Source organism: Falco naumanni, chromosome 2 (genome assembly GCF_017639655.2).
Source record: "Falco naumanni isolate bFalNau1 chromosome 2, bFalNau1.pat, whole genome shotgun sequence".
NCBI classification, from domain to species: domain Eukaryota; kingdom Metazoa; phylum Chordata; class Aves; order Falconiformes; family Falconidae; genus Falco; species Falco naumanni.
Genome location: NC_054055.1, coordinates 41,068,433 through 41,083,807, shown reverse-complemented (window position 1 = coordinate 41,083,807; position 15,375 = coordinate 41,068,433).

Genomic DNA, 15,375 nt, shown 5'->3' with positions numbered 1-15,375 from the left:
CTTATAGATAGGAACTAGATGGCTCAGCAAGCTATGAGCTCACTAAAAGTATATTTTTTCAGCTCTAAGCATTGAAACCCACTCACATTTTGTGACACATATCTACCTACAAGAATTAAGTTAATATTCATAGAAGAATGTGACTTTGTCTTTTATCTATCTAGTTGATCAAATAGATTTTACTACATATATTATACATATAATATATATACTCATATATAGTATATCTGCAGTAATCATACATACATAGTATATATAGACATATATAGTGTGTATACATATACACACACAGACACTACACACACACACACACACACACACACACACACATATATATATAAAAAGAAATATACACACACACACACATAGTCTTACCTCTGTTCCCAGTAAGATCATGGAGCCGATCCTCCTGGAAACTATGCTAAGGTACCTGGGAAATAAGAGGGTCATTGGTGACAGCCAACAAGTCTTCACTAAGGGCAAATTGTGCCTGACAAATTTGGCGGCCTTCTACAACAGGGTTGGTAGATGAGGGAAGAGAAACTGATGTCATATACCTGAATTTGTGCGAGGCATTTGACACTGTCCTGTACAACATCCTAAACTGGGGAGACATGGATTTGATCTGTGGACCACTTGGTGGATAAGAAATTCACTAGATGGTGTCACCCAAAGAGTTGCAGTCAACAGCTCAATGTCCGAGCGGAGACTGGTGATGAGTGGTGTTCCTCAGGGGTCGGTACTGGGTTCAGTGTTGTTTAATTTCTTTGTAGATGGCATAGACAGTGAGATTGAGTGCACCCTCAGCAAATGTGCCAATGACATCAATCTGAGTGGTGCGGTCAACACACTGGAGGGAACGGATGCCGTCCAGGGGAACATTAACAGGCTTGAGAATTGGGCCCATGGTAACCTCATGAAGTTCCACAAGGCCAAGTGCAAGGTCCTGCACATTGGTGAGGGCAATCCCAAGCACAAATTCAGGCTGGGCACAGAATGGATTGAGAGCAGCCCTGAGGAGATTGACCTGGGGGTTGTTGGTAGACTAGAAGCTCAACACTCTGCTGTCATGAGACCCCACCTGGAGTACTGTGTTCAGCTCTGGGGCCTCCAACGTAAAAAGGACATGGACCTGCTGGAGAGAGTCCAGAGGAGGGTCACGAAGATGAGGCCGAAACACCTCTCCCATGAAGACAGGCTGAGGGAGTTGAGTTTGTCCATCCTGGAGAAGGGAAGGCTCTGGGCAAGCCTTATAGCAGCCTTCCAGTACCTCAAGAAGGCTTACAAGAAAGCTGGAGAAGGACTTTTTACAAGGGCATGTAGTGATAGGACAAGGGGTAATGTTTTAAGCTGAAAGAGAGAGGGTAGATTTAGATGAGGTATTAGGAAGAAATTCTTTACTGTGAGGGTGGCAATCTCTGGAACAGGTTGCCCAGAGCAGCTGTGGATACCCCATCATTGGTAGCATTCAAGGCCAGGCTGGATGGGGCTTTGAGCAACTTTGTCTAGTGGAAGGTGTCCCTGCCCATGGCAGAAGGGTTGGAACTAGGTGATCTTTAAGGTCCCTTCCGACAAAAAACATTGCATGATTCTTTGAGTCTATGATTTATGATGTTTCCATGACAAGGAGGCAAAACCATAATTTCATGACTTTTTTGAGAATACAAATTTTGACTTCTATAGGCAGCTCTGTGCATGGAATTCCACTCTGAAGACTACACAACAACTACACAATGTGGGTAATGGGGCATTTATTTAAATTTTGTATAAGCCTTCTCTAGCTAACAAATATTGAATGGGTAATTTGGTAGGAATTCAGTTGCCAGCATGCCACTGAATGCATGATACCTATGTAGTGGCATTTGGAATATCTCAACAAATCTGGGATAGCCACCCTGGCACATGTAACACAGGATGTGAGACACACGTACTTCTTCTAGAAAAGCAACTGGAAGCCAAAGGGGATACTGTAGGGCAACTCAGCTTGTGCTAGACACCTACATTCAGGTGGCTGAATTGCCCCTTCATTTTTATTTTTTAAATATTTGCAACATATTCCACAACTACTGAGTTTAGGACAAGTTCTCATCTTGAATTATGTTTATTGCTTTAGAAAGAGTTACAGTAATTGTTCAGAAACAGCTTCACAGTTAGTTTTGATCATCATAGTTTATTACCTCATCATCTATGTAAAACAAGGAAGTGGAGAAAAAGTGACAGACTGCTCAGTGGAATTTGAATGGAATATTTAAGATGTCTAGTTTTGGTAATGAATTCCTTATAATTCCATGTGCAGAGTAATGGTGTGAGTTACTTTGTAGTTCAAAACTATTTATGGCAACACAGAAGAGAGCAAGAGGGTTCTAACATAAACGTATTTTTGCTTTAGGTGCATATTTCTTCCTCTGTTCTTTTGTGTGAGCAGGCTATTTGTTTCTGTATGTAAAATGTTCTCAGTGGCTTGAGAACTTTTCTAGAGAACTATGTATCATTCACATTCAGGCCACAATATTCTTAGAGTCAGACAGAAGAATGGAACAGAAACCAGAAGTCAAAAAGGGGTAACTGACAGAAGTTCAGGAAGGAATAGGCAGGAGGCAGGCAGGTAACAAACAGCTTTTGGAAAAATGACATGAAAAAACCTTTAATGCAAGGGGACGTTCGAAATAGAAATCACATGGTGCCAGTTTGGCAAGTAATCTAGGACATACCTTTTGGAAGGAAAGAGCAACTGGGATCTCTGATTAGGAATGATAAATTGGATAATAGAGATAGAACCACTTCAGTGGAAAGTGTAGAGGGATAAACTGAGAATGAAATGAAAAGAGTGGTCAGAAACAAAAGGCATGGAAGGGGGTCAGAATGACAAGGACTGAAGCAGGAGCAAGCTTGTGAGATGGTTTGCAATAGTCATCAGTTCTTTTGTTAGTTCAGAAAGCAGAGGTTTTTGAGGTGGATCCAAAGACTTGGCCTGTGAGTATTAGTATGATTCAAATTCCCATGCAAAATTATTTCTCTTGGCCTAGCATAATGTGTACATTTCTTTACAAGTAGCAACTTTTCATAGATTGTACAGGCAGTGACTAAGTAATATAAATTCAATATGTATATGAATTTGTATATGATTTATTCTCCAGATGCCTTATTAAAGTAATAAAAATGTCCAACTGCAAAGACTCCCACTTCTGGTGAGAGCACTCTTTTACAAGGTGTTCCAATGTTAAGTTATTCAAATTTTAGAAAAAGTGGCTTTGTGACGGTTTTGTTTTGTTTTGGGTTTGGTTTTTTTTTTTTTTTTTTTTTTTTTGGGTTTGGGTTTTTTTGTTGTTTTTTTTTTTGATGGTTGGGGTTTTTTTAGGTATTTTTTCTTATGTTTGATTAGTTTGCTCCCCCTCCCCAGTAATATTTACCCTACAAATAGTGGCAAGGGAGGCAGATGAAGACTTCATTTCCAGAGTATAAGGGTCCATGTTAAAAAAAATGCGTATTTCTGTGTGAACAGGTAATAATATCATATATTGAAACCAACATCGCATTGGCTACATTTCTTATTTGCTATTCCACTGCAGATTTCCATATTCTCAGGTGTTTGTGTTCTTTGATGATTTTGCTGTTTGACAATTAAACAAATAATGATCTGCTATGATTAACACATCCAAAACAGAAAAGGAAACAGCAAAATACTGCCTTAAAACTTGCCTCTTGAGTGGAAATAGCTTTTACCTCTAAAGGATATTAGTTACTCAGCTTTTTTACACTGCTATAGCAGATGCTCTGTAAGTACCCACCTCAGTCTAAGAAGCTCAACACTTTTTCTTCAATGTGACAGTGCAAATAACTTGTGATGCCAATACATGAAAATCAGAAAATACTCAGACAGGTGGCACTCTCTGCCTGATTTCCAAGACTTCCTAACTCTGAATGAACAAACATATGAATGGATGTAGGTATTCTCCATCTAAAAATTTCCAGTGTGTTTGCTTTCAAAGATGTGCCCCGTACTGTCCAAGATAATTCCCTAGAACATCAGCTGAGAGAAGGACATTTAGACTTAGACTTTGCAGATATGCAGATAGCACAAAGTTGTTACTTTACACAGACCTGAGGTAACTACATTGGTCAGTCTTAAATGGGGCTTGAAATTTAGAACAATTCATGCCTGTATCACTTGGATTCTAAACTGGCTACTTCCTGGTTTGCTTTTGTTCTTATTTAGCCCCTTGTCAGATCCAGTCCATGATCTCATATTGAGAACTTGTTTAGCTTTTAAATCTTGAGGATGCCCTTAGTGTTGTTTTGGAAGGTTTTGATTACCAGCAGGATTCAGCATTCTTTTCGGAGTCACTAGAATAAACTGTCTTTTCCACAGCTTAGATTTTTTTTTGTGTTTTTTTTTTCTTTCCTTCTTTCCCAATGATAGGGATTCTTATCTTCTTTGTAACTCCATAATCATTTGGGAACTACAACTACAAGCCATAAATGGTCAGAATTTGAGTAGGAGTTTTAGTGGCATAAGATTACACTATAAAATAGTGTATTCAATTATTTTTACACTATTTTCCAAGAATTAAAAAATGATTCACTAACTTTTCCTTGGTAGACTGTTAGAGAGTCTATTAGTTTATTAGTCTATAGATATTAGATTATTAGTTACAGATAATTAGTTTATTGGAGTTAGAGATACATCACAGATGGGAAAGTTTTAGCAAATTTCTTATCTGAATCCCATAAAAATCAGTTAAAGTGGTTTTGTGGGATGTGGGATACAGCCAATCATTACAGCTAAAGTTGTACCTATTATTTGTCCACCCGTTCAAGTTTTAAAGTAGATTTCAAGGTTTCTTAAAACTTTGTGTGTCTGAAAGAACAATGTTGCTATATTTTCCTGTCTTTCAGATTATTCACAAAACTTCCAGTGATTTAATTTCAATATTTTTATGCTTTGTTATGCAAGATGCGTCCTTCAAAGTATGAGCAATGAGTAAGTTAGACCATTTAGTGTTTTTTCATGTGTAGCTTTATGAATTACTCTCATTAGATATGAGTGATTACTGTATGCGTTACTACATTTCAGAAAAAGATAGGCAAATGTGATAATTAAAGATTACAGGATATGTTACAACACTGGTGAGCAAATACTTTTGGTACATTGCATTAATTGACTTAATAATGAGTGAGATCACTGGGATAAATTTGTATGTTTTCAGTATCCATGAGGATGTTTGGACAAGGCATAGATACAGATATCCAGATTAGGAAGCAAACACAATGATCAGTATTTGTAAACCTGAAAAATTATCTTTTATATTTCTTAGGTTTCTAGAACACGTTTTTACATCAAAATAAAATCACTTCTTCATTACTTTCTTGTATTTATGCCCTCTTGCTACAAACTGAACTGTATTTCATAAACTGTTCCTATCTCAAAAGTGATACTTTTTTAAAACAGTGTTTTAATAAAAATCTATGTTGGTATGTTTTCAAAAGATCCACTACAAAACCTTGTCAGGCTGCTGGCTAGCTGTAACAAGTGGCATGGGAGCAAATATACTCTTCTGCTTTAAAGGAACAAAAGGCTGCCAGTTTTTATTCAGGCTTTTCACACTTTCCATTCCACCTGTTCCAATCCTTTATCAAGGTACTATTTATATTATTCCTGCTACTATGCTTTCTAGTGCTTCATAAGGCAGTAGGGGTATAGAAGGGGACAATTCTGGAAACAGTTATTCAAGTTTTACTGAAAAGTAAATTTCTCATAGATCTCCATAATTGAGGGTCATTTCTTCCTGCCAGCACAAGAACCACCAGATGACAGAAAGCAATGAATATATCATCTTCTAAGTTGTGGTTATTCTGTATGTCAAATCATTTTTTATCACCCTGAAGACCTGTCTGATTTCCTTGCATACTAGTTCACCCTGTTGATGCTGAAGTTGTAGGAGAGGAAAAGAAGATAAATGCATAAATAAAAGGGAAATATGATTTTGTCTCCAAACACCAGTACAAGGAAATGGGATGAGATAATCAAAAGAAAATTGCATTTGCTAAAATATTGCTATGGAGATGAGTTCAGAGCCAATTATTTAACTCCTTTCCCAGAATACTTTCATTGAATTATTTGATCAGCCTGTTACAAATGTCTAAAAAACAATGCTACTTGTGGTCTTGGCGGACTATGAGGGTTTTCTCATTTGTGGGGTGCACATTCAAAGTAAAAGGGGGGGGGGGGGAATTGTGCTTGTTTGCATGTATTGCTGTTTTGATACTGTTGTTTTAAGACAGGAAAATGTAAGTTAGTTTTTGCAGTATATTTTGAGATACAACTATAGCTTCCCTCTGTCCCCAAACTTCTACCCCAGCAGGGCAACATAAAAACTAAGACATAAACCCCCAACTTTTCTACTGTCTGAGCAAACAGCTTTGGTGGAGACTCCTCCATCATGCTTCATACCTTCTAATAATATCCTGACGGTTAGGAAATTCTATGAAGATATAAAAACATTATCTTTGATAAATTTTAATCTTTCACTGAGCTCATATTTCCTTTCTCTATGTTCAGAGGTTATGATGTTGTGTAGTAGGAAACCTGTGCCTTCTTAGACAGTTCCTTTCATTACAAATTGTGAAAGTGACCTGTGCTTTGTTGTTTCAGTTAGGTATGTGATTTTCTTGATCAGGTTCTGGTTAGGTTTCCCAAACAAAAATACCTTGGAATACCTCAACATAGGCACTTTCTTTAGTATTGCTTGCTCAAATTGTTACTCAGTTTAGTGGCTTTTGGAGATTGTCTACTAGTTTACTGAACGATTCCCATGACTGTATGGGGAGAATAGATATAGAAATGTAGAAAGAAGAAAAACACCCCCTAAATACCACAGTGTTCAGTGTATTAAGAGATCTTTTAGATTTATCCTTGGATACTGTTATTTAGTGGTTCTAGCTTTGTCTGAAAATCTTTAGGAGATGCTGCTAGTAAAGACTTAGGTAAGTAGTGAATTAGTGACGTATGCATTGGTGTTTTTCAAATCTCAATTTTAAGTGTAAAGTCTTACTATGGTTTAACCAGCTGCTCACTTACTCCCCTCACCCCAAGGGACAGGGAGGAGAACTGGAAAGGAATGTAAAATTCCAGTGTTAAGATAAGAACTGTTTAACAAAAGAACAATAATAATGATAACAATAAGAGTTATAATGAAAAGGAGGGAGAAGGGGAGAGGAATGAAATCCAAAGGGAAGGGAGACAAGAAAACAAGTGATGCACAGTACAACTGCTCATCCTTCCCTGACTGATGCCCAGCCAGTCCCCCAGCAACAATTGGCAGCCCTGGCCAACACATAAACACACACCCCCCGCTCCAGTTTATATACTCATTGTGACACCCTGTGGTATGGAATACCCCTCTGTCTAGTTCAGGTCAGCTGTCCTGGCTGTGTCCCCCCTCCAGCCCTCTTGCTAGCAAGGCCTGAGAAACTGAAAAGTCCCCGACCACACTGCTCCCCCAAATCCAGCACGGCACTAGCCACCAAGAACAAAATTAACTATATCCCAGCCAAAATCAGGACAGCACTTTAAACAGAAAGTAGAACACAAACCCAAGCCAATTTTTTTATGCTGATTTTTTTAAACATGTTATTATTTTAATATATAATCATATCTAAGTGCCAATGCTGAATACAGTGATGAACTATTTCTTTTGGAGAAATTTGACATTACACTTCTGTATGAGGGTCAATTTCTCAATGTTATTTGTATGTGAGTACTTAGTGCTACTGTGTGGTCATCATTATGGCTGGAAGTTCAACTGGTACTAGAACACCTAAATATTTTCATGACTTTTTTGTTGCCACATAATTCTAAATTATGATAACAGTAATAATAATTTTAATAGCAATACTGTATAGAAAGCCTACCTTCTTCAAACTTCAAACTAACTTCTCAATACTTCAATCTTCTGCTTATTAAAGACTTTTCTTTGGAAAATAATACAGCTTAACTTGTTTTTTGTCTTGATAAGGGAGTAGAGAAGAACAGGAAATAAAAGATGAGATGACTACATGCCTTCAAATATAATAGTATTGCAAGGCAAGAACACAGTGTTAATTATTATATGTTTCTAACTTTTGGTGGTGGTGTTTTTGTTTTATTTTTAAATAATATTTTAAAAAATATTCCAAGGAGAACTGAAAGGTGGGTTTTCTGTTTGATTGTGGTTTTTTGAGTGACAGTTGTGTTTATATATTTTTTTTTCAAATATGTAATGAAAGCACTACTGAGCAATGATAAACCACAACTTCTCCTTGTCAAGTAAATAAAACATCTTGCTAATAGAGCCCTTTCTTTTGGTCAGATTATTAACCCATTCAATTCTAGGAGCAAAGAGGAAACTGCTTTACTTAAAATATCAGAGTTTATATTCACATATAAGCTATTTAATAGAAATCATACCAAATATTTTCTTCTGATGCAATGTTATAAAATAATGTTTTAAAATACACATATATTCTATACCACTTTCATGCCACTTGGCTTTTAATGATGTTGTATAATGACAAAAGTATGAAAGGGGAAAAGCTATTTTTACTTTTAAATCTACTGAGCTAATTTTCATTGATTGTTCCTCTAGTGTTTAAATTACATGTAACTGAGTAGTTTGAAGTGAATACTTCATTTGATACATTTTACCTGATTTCCACATGAAATCTGTACAATTATCATAGAAAAATTTTGAGTCTTATGCATAATGTTATTGAATAATTCCTGCTCTGAGAATAAACCTCTACACTTATGCTGTGTAGCTACGATCATATTATATGCATAAATAAAGCTTTTTTTTTAAATAATCACAGATCATTCATAATAAGACTCCAGATTAAAATGGAAAAATGAGGTAATAATTTGCTTAATTTTCTTCATTCAGTAAGGTTAGCTACACTGATATCAGCTGGGATTCTGGTTTGGTAACTCTTTTTAAAGGATTGTTCTAAAAAGAAAACAGATTTTCAGAACAGTTTTCTGCATATGAATTAACAGCAATGATCAGTATTCGCTATTTATTTAAGTACAATTTCCTCTTTCTTGCCCTCCCCCCACCCCCACCCCTCCTTAATTTTGTGAAACCAGAATAAATAAAAATATGGACCATGTTAACCACAGGTCTGACTTTGCAAGGCCATGATGAAAAACATTTCTCAGAGCTCACGCAGTCGTCGTCCTCACTTCATAGCAGAATGGCTCCAGTGATCTCAGTGTGATACTGTGCTCTGAGCGGCACTTCTCCCTCTGCTGTTCATGGTTCTCACTTCAAGTACACCTTTTCAGTTCTTAGTCTTCCTTTTCCCCTTGGAGCATTGATACTTATAACAAATAAACAAGCTGTCTTTATAAGGAAAAAATGATTTTTTACAGAACAGAAAGCATCTATTTACAGGAAAAATATATATTAAAATAAAATGCAGTGCACAGGTATCAGTCTAGTTTCTGAAGGGTTTCCATTGGAGGTTCTCAACATGTCCATAGCTGACATGTAAGAGTGTAATATAGTGCAGTTTCTTTAACTCTCTCAATCTTTCCCACACAGTAGAAGCACCTTTAAATTCTCATTTTTCTTTTGAAATTCAGGTTCTCAGTCCTTTTTGAATGAAGTATGTTGATCTGGCATTTCTTCCGTTGCCTTGTATACTGGCTCTGGCTGGGATGGAATGAACTTTCTTCTAGCAGCCCACATGGTGCTGGTAGTATGCCAGTGTTTCAGGTATCACTCAGCAGTGCATTCAGGGCATCAAGGTATTCACTCTTCCTTCCCCTCTCATCAGTGAGTGGGCTGGGGAAGAAGCTTAAGACATAACTGAAACAACTGACCCCAACTGACCCAAGTGATGTTCCATACTGTATGACATCAAGCTCAGCAATAAAAGCTCCAGGAAATGAGGAGGAAGGCAGGATGTTCATAGTTATGATGTTGTTTCCAAAACACCCATTACAAGTGTTGAATATCTGCTTTCCAGGCAGTGGCTAAACCTCTGCCTGATGATGGGACATAGCGAATGGATCCTTTGTTTTTCTGTTTGCACATGCAGCTTTAGATATCACTATTTAACTGTCATAATCTCAATCTACAAGTTTTCTGCCTTCCTTCTATTTTCTCTCAGTCCAGAAGAGAAGGGAGTGAGTAAGAGGCTGGGTAGGTGTTTAGTTGTTGGCCAGGGTCAACTTACCACACCTTGTGACTTTTCATCAGTGTTTTAGAGTACGTTGATCTGGTACTAGTGGTGCTGACTTTTAATTTTGTTTTGGTTTTCTTCCCCACAGGCTTTTATCAAGCTAAATTTTGTTGATTTATAATTTAAATATTGCATCAAATACAATAATAGCTTTAGTCTACTGCCCAGATCATATTTTTAGTTCATAAAATTCTTGATTAATATTGTTCTCAAGTCATGGCATAACATATTTGCAAGGATTAGAGGTTGATTAAACAGGTATGTATTTGAGAGCTATTAAATAAATTTATCCTGACTTTTGAATGAACAAAGCCTTGTATATGATTTTTTTAAAAAGTCTTTTATAAAAAAGTCAGAATTATACAACAAAATACAGTTCAATAAATTTGCCCTTATTTTTAAAAGGTAATTTATGTGATGGTACCACAATTTTGACAAGCACCCTGGCAAGAACTAAAAGTTTGACACCCTTACAGACTTTCCTGTCTGCATGCTTAGATTTCAAAGCATCTGACAGTATCAAGCATTAGCTCATAACTACGTATTAATTGAGAATGTTTAATATTGATTAGGTGAGTAAAGTGACATCCATCTACGAAGATACTGGCTAAAACTTAGGCACATAATGTAAGCTATTTATCTAGACGTCCTCTGCAGTCAATGGAAAGGGACATATTCCAAAAGGTAATTTACTCTAAACGTAAGTGACAAAGAGAGGAGGCTTGGATTACTCGTTGCAGGTGGTTCTATAGGTAATTGAATGATTGGTGTGCACTACCAGTGTAACTTCTCTACAGCTACATATAGGTAAGATTAAACCCACTCTTAATTACACTTTATTTCCTCATTACATAAAAGATGAATACTGGAAATGTTTGCCTTAAAAAATCAAAGTATCTTTCCTGATATGTATTTCCACAGCATTTTCTTAAAATTATCTTTTTCATAAACACTTTTGTTGATAAATCCGACTGTTGTCCAGAATATTTAAGGGTATTATAAGAGTGGTACACTTGTACTCAAAGTGAAATACTATGCATAACACAGAATTAAATGAAAGGTGTCTCAATTTTCAAGAAAAGGGAATCAATTTATATAGATAAGGGGAATATATAGAATGACTGTAAAGAAATGGAAACAAAATATTAGGATTATAAACTTTCATATCTCTAGTAATGAACCAACTGAAAATCCTATGGATTTAGGAATAAACTTTCCCAAATTTAGCTTTTTATTCCTTCTTATTTTTCCATTCCTGTTACATTATGCCATCTTTGCTACCGGCATCTTCTCTGGTATCTTCTTTAACACCCACAATTGGTTACCAGCCCTCAAAGATAATTATGTGCTCTTCCTTTGTATTTTTCTCCTATGCATTAGGATATACACTAATCAAAGACAGGTTATTAAAAATTTCTCATGGATGTCAGGTAACATTTACAAAAAAAGTAACTGCATAACTACATTCAGTGATTAATAAATCATGTTTAAATTCTATTTATATGTTTCAATCTGGTGATAGTTTGCATTTTGTTTGCATTTTATTGATTAATATTATTTTTATTATTGATTTTTTGTTGAACAGATCAGTTATCAGAATTTAACTCTGTTGCCTAGTCTTGATTACCTAGATACATTAAATGCTGTCATTCCCCAAGGAGCATCCGTAATTCTTAAAGCTAGTAGTGTTACTAAGAAATTAGTCTTGCAATCTCAGTTGCAAAAAAACCCTAGAAAATCTATATTATATTTAGCTTTATCCTCACTAAGCTACACTCTTATTGTTTGAGGTATAGGTTCTAGAGAAACTAAGGCCTGTAAAATACATATTAGATTGTGCAGTATTTGAAATCTGTTTTTTCACACCCACACAAAGTACTTTGTAAAAACTTTACATAAAAATCAAGCACCAGGATTCACAAGTAGAGACTCTTTTGCTGACAATGTGTCCCACTGGTGGGAATTATAACCAGATATAAAGATCCTTCTGAGGGATTAAAAATAAAAGTGTAAAATTAGGACTTAACATGAACAAAAAAAAGTCATGTACTTGTTAGGGTCATTTTCCTGGAACTTGCGTGAGGCATTATAAAAATCTTCAGTGCGGTCAGTGTGTGTTTGGAGTTTGGAGTTGATAAAAATATGTCCAATATCCAATGAGAAATACATGTACGGATTGCAAGGTAATGTATTCGGTTCACAAATATTTACATATTATATTTAAAATTTATATTCTACTTATTTTTTTCTATAACACTATATACCCAAATATAAACTGAAAGGAAATAAAAAAATAAGAAATACAATGATTCAAAGAAGTAGAATATGCTATCCCTGGTCATCTTCCCCCAGATGAGTAAGTGGCTTACCTTTCAGTGCTCTAGCAATGTCTGCTAAAAGTTGAGACAAAGAAACATCTAACAAGCATTCAACACTGTTGCCAGTGAGGCCGCTGGGAAAAGGCAAGACAGTAATGTAGTGCAAGAAAGAGAGGAAGTCAGGACTTCTGCTGATTTCTTACACAGTAGGCTTTGTTCACCTAGGATGGATCATCCCATCAGTGTACTGTCTATGAAAGAAGCAACATGCTGTGCCCTAAGGATAGATTATCAACTGCTGCTTCTCTACAGGACAACAATAACTGAGCTTCAATCCTTTGTGGTGCTGTAGTTCAGATTAGTTGTCTGACTTGTCATTGGTATTGTAATCAAAACAGTTGGCTTTTTTTTTTTTTTTTCTTTTTTAATAGCATTCTGAGTAAGTCTAACAGGAGCTGTATGTGGATCATACTCTGTCTTTATAAGGGAAGTGGCAGAGACCTTTGAAGGGTGGAGACTTCTCACTCTCAAGATAGAAACAGATTGTTTTCTGAGGCTTGTAGAAATTTCCAAACTCTTCTTTTGAAAGAATGATGATTTTGAAATTTGGAAAATATCAATCAGATAACCTTTCCTGTAACCTTATCCGTTAAGATCCCACAAAAATCCAAAGTGAACGCAATCATGAGTGGATTCCAAAGTCTTTCTCAAGTTATAGAGAACACAGTCCCTATTCTGTGCCTCTACCTAGGAAGATTAATTTGCAGATAAATTAATATTGATGATACTAATGGACTTCAGAATGAAGATAAGTTAATTCAGCTTCAGGTGTGCAACCTATCTCATGCAGTATGCAGATAATGTTCTGATTAGGAACTGCAGAAGCTGTTTATCCAGTGGTTTACTTGGATACTTACTTTTTTTTGGTCAATGTTACCTCAAAAATAAATTAAAATATGCAAACAGAAGTTTTCAGTTGTTTGGGAGTCCCTTTCCCAATTATCAGTCACACTCAGTTTTATAGTAGATAGGAGTTTTTTTATATATTGCACAAAATATTAATAGAAGGTGTTACCTCTTCCCAACAAACACTGTCTCACCCAGTACCTGAAGCTAGTGGTCCAAAGAGATGGAATACTCAGTTTCTAGATCTAGTCCTTATACCAATGAAGTCACTGCTAGTTGTATACTGCATTTTCTTGGCTAACACAGTAATAACGTGCTAAATGTATTCACTTCTTTCCGAACCCCTCACTGTCTGCACAGCATTTTTACCCTTTCTTTACTTTTTCCCCCAATGCACCACCACCTTGGCTGAGAGGCTGATCTGTGCCATGCAGTGGGTGTGTTTGATGATGTTAGTTCCATCTGTGATGATAATGAACTTTTGTTAGAGACTGAAAGTTTTTTTTTTTCTATAAATGAATTCTCTTAATTAATTAATTATTATTTAAAATGAGTATATTAATATTTAAATTAATATTTACAGATTAATATGTTAAAATATTAATATTTTTAAAATAGAGGTTTTCATTTTAAGCTAAGTTTTCATCATACTCATCAGAAAACTGTTTATCAGGGCTCTAGTGTTCTCTAAGTTTATTTCACTGGATTGGTTTCAGAATTTTCACAGAACATTAAATTTCCTTTGTTGTCCTTTTTAGGCTGCAGTAAGCCATACATTTTACCCTATAAATAATTATAATAATGCACAGACTTTGGAAAGCAATATTGTATTAATTGTAATTTGACATTTTTTCAACTTCATCCCCAAACATTAATAAAATAATAAAATATGCTATAAAAATAAACCCACCACTTTCCAGACATTCTGAATGGTGAGACAACAGCTAAAATATCAAACAGTGTATATTGTACAATTATGATTGAAGCTGCTTAATGTTGAAAATTACTTTAAAATGTTACATTTCCAGAAATTTATTTTGAAAATGCTGAAGTTCAGTTTAGGTAGGCACACGTAAAAATTAAACACCTTTGAAGATATAAATTACTGTGGACTTTAATTTCTGAAATCAGCAGGCATTCAATTTAGACTTGTGCACGTACCCTCACAGAATTTAATGACTTCAAACATAGAGAAGAAAGTATAAAAATATTATTGTACAAGACTTCGAATGTATAAAACCATAACCTGGACAGCCAAATATCAGCATAACACATACACATATTGTTTTATCTAAAAACAACAACACAAATTTATTATGTAGAATATCTGGTAGAGAAACCAGAGCAAATTTAGGATAGATAAACTCAGGGAAATGAAAGAAGAAGGAAAAAAGAAAGATTATCTTTCGTTAACATATTACATTTCATTTACACTAATAAAAAATGTGAGTAGTGAAAACAGATGCATATCCTTTATAACTTGTGTTATTTAACCAGTTTCTGATTTTTCTCTTTTAACAGATTAACACAAAAATTTTTTCATTTGAGACTGTGGAAAACATCTAAAATGCAGGTAATTAATCCTTGTATACATACTAAAGTGTTTTTAATATCACATCAATCAATAAAACCGTACTAATATAGTCCCAAAGAAAATTAACTGGGTTTTGCTATAAGAAAAAAAAATAACCCACCTAAGACAGTTAGTTCATATACTTTAAAACATTGTTTTACAGCATATTTTAATTTTCATTATGAAAGGTAGACAAACATTAATAACCACTATTCCTGAGTCATACTTTTGTAGTACAGAAATGAATGAAATCACAGAGAAGAAAGATGAATCTTTTTTGTTTGCTGACCTTGAGAATGATATTCTAAATATATCTAAAATTAGATAAAAGGGTTTATATGGTTCTGTATTCATAGA